The sequence below is a fragment of the Schistocerca piceifrons genome, chromosome 5, assembly GCF_021461385.2.
Source record: "Schistocerca piceifrons isolate TAMUIC-IGC-003096 chromosome 5, iqSchPice1.1, whole genome shotgun sequence".
In the NCBI taxonomy this organism is placed as follows: Eukaryota; Metazoa; Arthropoda; class Insecta; order Orthoptera; family Acrididae; genus Schistocerca; species Schistocerca piceifrons.
Genome location: NC_060142.1, coordinates 466,851,472 through 466,859,337, shown reverse-complemented (window position 1 = coordinate 466,859,337; position 7,866 = coordinate 466,851,472).

Below are 7,866 nucleotides of genomic sequence, written 5' to 3'. Positions count from 1 at the left end.
GAAATGAATAACTAACATAATCTGCGAGTTCCACAATCGCAGCTTGATCTTTTCCATTTGAGAATCAAACCTTTATCACAGTTGCGCACATCCTTAGTCACTAATTAATTACACTTCTAGGCATATAGTGAACCATGAACTCAGAATTAGGACTGTTTTTGTTGCACTACTTGCCTGTGTGTAATTTATGATGAGTTTGTGAAAATGTCAGTGATTTTTCTTTTTTGCTTTGGATTCGTTACTTTGATTGTCCAGAAAACGTGATCAAACTAAGTTATCCGCTCACATAAATTGTACTCAGCGTTTCCATTATATTACTTAATTTTGTGGTACAGTCATGTGTTTTTTGTAAGATGTGATATTGTAAAAATGATGGTAATTCTCAAGGAAGAGGTTATCAGTATAGTTTTGAATACTACTGGGGCTACAACTTTCTTCCGCCGTTTTTTCTCAAAGTTGGAGGCTTTATTGTGAGCATCTTACAAAAAATTTACTTTTCAAAATATTGGCTATCGCTGACCACTGCATTCTCCCATCTTTCGGGCAGCATACGAATCCCGCGGTGGAAGAACTGGGCGTCTTTCGAGAAGATCCATGCACCGATCCAATTTAGCAATTATTCATATCACAGGAAGCGCTGGGCAGCCAGGTCGCGTGCCATTGAGCTAAAGAGTTGTTAGCCAAAGGGAACAATGTCTCGGGAATAAGGCGGGTGGGGTAGGACTTCCAACGTTTCCAGTTAGGTTTTGGTGGGTTTTGCGACATGGGGTCGAGCACTTTCATGCTGCAAAATTACCTTTTCATGTCTGTCGCTGTACTGTGGCCGTTTGTCTTTCAGTGATCGGCTCAAACACATCAACTGCTTTCGACAACGATCTCCTGTGATGGTTCTCGTCGGTTGCAGTAGCATCGAAAGCTTTCTCTCTTTCACAACCATAACGGTCTTCAATGTCAAAATGACCGTTCTTGAAGCATGGAAACCATTTTCTGCAAAGCTCTGTCACTAACAGACGTCTCATCACAGGTCTTACCCAACTTTTTGTGAGCCTCAGCCGCAGATTTCTTCGTATCAAAGCAGAAAATTAAAACCTCTCGCAGATGACGAGAAATGGGCTCGTAAGTTGACATATTCAGTCGAGAATAATTTTAAGATGCAATAAAAAATCGACTAATATTCTGATGCCGGACCTACAACTTGCACCACTACTTTCTACTAATGCCCTCTAATGCAAAACGGCTGAAGCAAACTTGTGGACCTAATATTACTTTTTCAGGCATTTAGTAAATCGGGTTTCTACCACCGTCTCCCCGAAAAATTTTGTTTTGTAGTTGTGTGTCGCCACATTGCACCGGTGGAACACAGCCATTCAAAGTAAAGCAGGATGTGCCTAGCACGGCAGCTTTTCCTTGCATTTCACTGGCTTAGGTTTCTTTACGGTAACTGGTTTGCTGATACTCTGCATTCTTTTAGCAGGCCCAGGTGGCCGAGCGGTTCTAGGCGCGACAGTTTGGAACCGCGCGACCGCTACGGTCGCAGGTTCGAATCCTCCCTCGGGCATGGATGTGTGTGATGCCCTTAGGTTAGTTAGGTTTAAGTAGTTCTAAGTTCTAGGGGACTGATGACCTGAGAAGTTGAGTCCCATAGTGCTCAGAGCCATCTGAACCTTTATTTTATTTTCAACACTTTCGAGCAGTACTAATTGCTAGGACCAGTTTAACATTAAAGTCGGGATACAATAAGATCAGTTACAGTTAAGCTCTGCACTTTAGAATTATTATCAGGTTAGATTTAAGTAAAGTTTGGTTATAATTTCATTTCTTTGTCAGATAGTCTTATTCTTACAGTGGAGTGTTACATTCGCATGCGTATCGTTTAATGTTTAGAACTTCATTTAGTCAGCTCGCTTACATAAAATTACACAGCATTTTATAAGAATAATTTTGGACAGTTATTATTTAAAAACTTCGAGTAAACCAAAGAGACAGTAATGTATTGAGGGCAGAGGCGATTACCTTGGCAGCCAACTTAGCACAAAAATTGGGGAACACGTGGTAAACAATTTCAAGACATTCTACTAGCTCAGAAGCGAAGTATGACATGACGGCGGCAAGCAGGGAAAATATAAGAAATACGCAACGAGAGAACTTTCCCCGCCAAAACAAATACACTGATGTAAAAGAGAAATTAACGAGAATTTACAACTAGGGCGCGGTGTTGCATAGAACAAAATCCCAGTACTTGTGGTTGTAGAGAAGGACGTTGAAAAATAAATGGACTGATAAGATGAGAAATGAAGAGGTACCTTGGAAAATCAGAGAGAAATGGAACATGTCGTTGTGCGACAAACGACAACTCTAAAGACTGTCAATTCAATTAAACAAATAGGGACTACAAATAGGCTTAATTTAAACTGGAAAAGTCACGCAGATAAAGTTATGAAGAAGCCAAACGAGAGAGTGTTTTATTAGCGGAATACTGTAAGGATGGAACAGGTCCACTAGAGAGACGGCTACACTAGGATTGTCTGTTCTCCTCTGGAATATTGCAGCGCTGTATGGTATACTCACCAGACAGGATTGACGGAGAACATCGAAAGAGTTCAAAAAAGGCAGCTCGTTTTATATTTTCGTGAAATTGGGGACAGAGTGTCTCGCTGGATGGGATGGCAGTCATCAAAACAAAGGTGTTTTTCGTTGCGGTGAGATCTTTTCACGAAATTTAAATAAAGACTTTCTCCTCCGAATCCGATAATCTTTTTGACACCACAGACATAAAGAGAAATGATCGTCATTCGTAAAATCAGAGCAAGCACGGAGAGTTTTAATTTTCGTTTTTCGCCATCACTGTTCGAGAGTGGAACGGTAGAGAAATAGTCTGAAGGTGGTTCGATGAATCCTCGGCAAGGCAATCATATGTGAACTGCAGAGTACTTATGAAGATGTAGGTGTAGGTGCAGATGTATATTTAGCTGTGGTAAATACCAACTACAACACAGTGTAGTGTGACAGGACTTGTCGTTAAGACACCATGGAATAACTATTGCTACATTAGAGAGCCGCAGAAGGCAAGTTTATATACACCAAATAATTTGAGGGTTCTGTGTATGAGTGGTACTATGAGGTGAGGAGAAGGCACAGGAGAGGAGATCTTCTAAATCAAACCACTTAGGAGCCCATATCCCATAAAACAAAAAGTATACAAGTCTGCTTACTTTTGCCACACGCATTAGGAAAAATATACACAGCTCTGTTTCTTACTATATGTACATACGAACTATGTGACTAAATAGATTGAAACATGTTACTTTATTGCAAGCTATATTCAAATAAATGTTTATGCACGAATGATCTAAGGATTTTAACGTTGCCTTCTTTGTTTCTCTGTTTTTGTTGTCTGTACTGCGTGAACAGTTTTTAGATATCCTGCATATTGGCGAAACCTGTGCTGCAAGCGTTTTTCAGTAGCCATTGGCGTCGTTGGCTGGCGTGTTCCGTTAAGCCAGTTCAGACCCGTACATCAGCGTACATTTTGTTATTTATAAGTTATAGTTCCTAGAAAATCCTCGACATTAAAGTGTTTGCTTATTCTGGAGAACTTGATGTTTATACAGGCAGGGGCACTATCCTTCCAGCAGGCAGTTCTGTTCCGTCTTTACGTTGGCGGCCGTAATAGTCGTGCGTCCAGCGCTATGTGTTGTAATGCACTGACGATCCTACTTTCAGATTTTGTCTTGATTGTGGTCACGACATAACGGTATCTATATTTAAGACGTGCCTTTATGAAAGCCAAATGATTGCAAAAAGGGCCCCGCAAATAATGAAACCAATCCAAAGTAGTGTTAGGTTTTACGGTTTCCAAATCACGATGCGCTTCCTGCATTACAATCCGAAATAAAGAGACACATATACGTGTAAATAACAGAATAATGCGTTGTTTTAGTTAACTCGCTCATCTTCACATCTAAAAATGGTAGTTGGTACATCTGTTTGAGATTAAGAGATCTCGACACCCTTTGATCGATTACCACGAAAGTTGGCAGATGTGTGTATGTTTCCATTTCTCTGTAACTAGCCAGAAGTTAAGCGCTGCAGCACATAAACTTCTATACCGTTATGCCACTTGCCATGAAAACTGGTATACATAGACATTTGAGCACATAGTATATTTTCGCATTATCCACGTTGCTGTAACTCGCCACTGCATGACGCTAGAGCCTATTAACTGCTGTACCGTTCAGTCGATCACAAAAATCATATTGACACCTCCATCCACAACAATAACAAATACTGGAAGATGGAAAATGCACCAAAAACTATCCGACTCTTACGTCCCAAGAAACACAAACTTGTGGCGATGGTTACACCCTCTATAGACATCGAAAACCAGCTGATGGAGGATATGCAACAAACTATTGAAGTCAATAACGTTGATTTCGAGATTGATAACCAATGGATTCTCCACTACTCTCGTATTCTTTAGAAATCATCCGATCCACGTATCAATATAGAGGCTTGCAATTCAGTTAAACCGATCCAATATAAAATGTAAATATGTGAATAAAGGTAGTGATATGACAATTTTCCGATTTCCGGATCCCAGTGCACTCGTCACTTAAGTCGAACAGTTTGAGGTGGGACCTTACGTCAACAGTAATGAAGCTGTATGGCGAATTTTGGTTTCCATATACATGAGCACTTTTCTGCTCTCTTGCGCCTCAGTGTTTACTTGGAAAACGGTCAACGGGTCTATTACATGGAAGGTAATGCAGCCTAGAGATCTGGAGCTCCACCAAACGCAAACTAGATCTCTTTTTTGTAGTTATATGAAACTGACGAATTTGCAAAGACGATGCTGTATCACGAAGTCCCGCACTATTACACTTGGAATCAAACGACGAAAAAATTTTGCAGAAGAAAAAGAGACGTTAAGAATTCTTCGGTAGATGACATATAATCTACTTTCATAATGGGACTGGTATGTGGGGATACTGTTCATCCGTATAACGGTGAATGTTGATATTTGCGGATGCTGCTTCACATGATCCTTGGACCAACATTTCAAGCAGTCAAAACCATCGATAGTCAAATGTTAAGACACACAGGGAAGCATTCTCAGCCTCGGTTTCCTTTTTTCTTGAAAATGATAAACACCGGGGCAACACATTGACAGAAGCATCTGAAACATCTCATGCTCTCCAAATATGAGCTCTGTTCACCATAATTTTGAGACTCTGTGTGCTTTCTGATCCGAAACATTGACTGGACTGACAAACTACAAAAAGAATATGAGCGAAGGCATACAGTGATGAGCTAAAACATAGCTTAATATCTTGTTTGTACGGAAAACATCACTGATTCTGCGTATCAGTGATCCGACAGTTTTTTGAAAGGTTTTTAGAGATATGTGGCATTAGATGTCTACGCTCAGATCATGTAATTCGCGTAAATAATGGGCCGCTGATTTATGGACGTGGTGATGGTGCCCGATAGCGACACGGATGGGATCCATAGGATTTACATCAAGTGAATTTGGTCGAAGAGACATCAACGTTCACTATAATGCTCTTGACACCGCTGCACACGGTTCTCGCTCCGAGACACGGACAATTATATTGCTGAAAGATGACACGGCCGTCGGGGAAGATATGAAGCATGAAGGGATGCAGGTGGTTCGCAGGTGTCTTCGATTATTACGACAGGCCCCATGCAAGCGCAGAATAAAGTCTCCCACAGCCTGCGTCTGTGGTCTTGCACGTTTCGAACAGCATTCCACCTCGATGACGGACCTAGTGTTGCAAAAAAGTCATTCGCAAGGCTAAGCGCAAAGTGAGACGCGTATAGCACGTGTGACGTGACACGCCACTACAGCGCACTTTCCGCACGTACCGGGCTTATCCTGGGCCTATTGAGACGCGTACACTTACTTTGCACACGCTGGTTGGCAACACCCTGCGCAGACAACATCGAAGCGCGTGCACCCTGTGATCTTTCTCGAACGTTTTTGCACAAACTAATCTGTAAAGATATTTGAATTGCGCCTTACTTTTATCGTTATATGTCAGTTTCGTGGTGAAGTGCCCATCATCTCGCTAATGGTCATAATTAGTGTGATATCATCCCGCTAATGGTCATAATTAGTGTGATATACACATTTCAGTAACACACTACGCAAAATTCGAGAAGTTTGGAATGGAAAATAGGGGTCGCTATGATTCCACGGTTGGTGCCGATTATACGAGTATGTTGCTACGTATCAATTTTAGCTAACATATTGAATTTTTCTTTAGACTTGGGAGGAGGTGTCTATCTGTCTACGATCTCGAGAAAATGGATCCTATGTAGCGCGTTCACTCTCGACCTCGCGCCAGAGAGAATGAAATATTCATAACATCCCTCATACCTCCTAAACCACTTTAGATATCGAAATGAGATTTTGGCGAATGATAGCGCATAAGGAGGAGAGTATTTTTCCAATTCGTAAACACAGATCTTCCTTACCTATGGCAATATATCAGAAGCTATATTTTCTATTTTATTTATTTGTTCACTTCAGTGACTGTAAGGTTTAAAAATTTATCGACAGGAATTTCCTAGTTTAAAAAAAAAATTAAATTTTTTCTCTTATGTTACTGCAAACCGCCACAATGAGGTTTTTCGTAAGCTATTTAGCTCTCTGGTCGCCAATAACTTGTTCAATGAGAGACTCTGTTTCAGAATTCTGTGGCAATAGCTGCTGCAAGATGAGTTTGTGCAAATTATACTGTGTTTTGGCAAAATAAGTACAATTAAACCCGTCAAGAAGAGAAATGTGGCCGTTACTCATAAATGGCGATGCTTCTTCAAATGAGAAAAGGTTAACAATTCTCACAAAAATAAATCGCCAATTCTGTTAGAATTTTGGTTGAATCCCCTTGATCCATCATATTTCTAACACTGAACGACTCGAATGCGAACTTACCAAAGGATTTTATTCCGTTTCTTCATCTGAACAGTATTAAAATAATGACAAGGATAGCCTTCAGGAGGAGTGACAGGCATACGCCAGATGCTGATTACTCGCCTACGGTTTGCCAGACTGACAATGTGTGATTCGCGGATAAAATAGTTGTTACTGAGAAAAGTAAACTATTGATCCGTAGCACAACACAATGGTCAGTGTATTGTCAGCATCTGACAATTGACAGGTGCGCTTTGTGAGCGAAAGAGTTCACGTCGTTCGAAAAACATGAAAATGGATCTGCCTTTCTCAGCAATACATTTCAACAAATTAAATATATTAAATCACCACACTCTTTCAGGATGCTCTTACTTTCGGAATAATACCCGACCACTTCTTTATTTTTGTCGCCTGTTGTATAATCACACCTTATTAGTGCTGATGGTGTGTATGCAACCACTGAAATGCTTTTTCTCGACACAATTAAAACTCTGTTATTCGTGAGGGCTCCTCGACTGTTTATAACTTGCAGTGGAAATGTGATGTCCACAAGTAAGTAGTATAATGTCTCTTATTAAATCTTTATCCAAGTAATGATAGTGAAACTTATCTATTTCCGATTTTGGACGCTTTTTACCAGGAGCACAAACAGGTCATACCTGTGGAGATTATACCTTTTCTACTTTTTGTAACGTATCGTACAGATACGCCAACGTAGCAGGCAGCAAGTAGATAACCTTGTTTTACTTTCGTGCCTTCCTTCTAAGCTAGCTAATGGCTCACCAGTTACTAAACTGCGCATTGTTTTTGACAAAAGAATAAATAAAACAAAAAACTATACAGGTATATGTAATTGAAAGCTACTATGTACTAACGAAAAGAGATGGAACACTTACACAGCGAAAAACGGAACACTACTCAGTAACAAT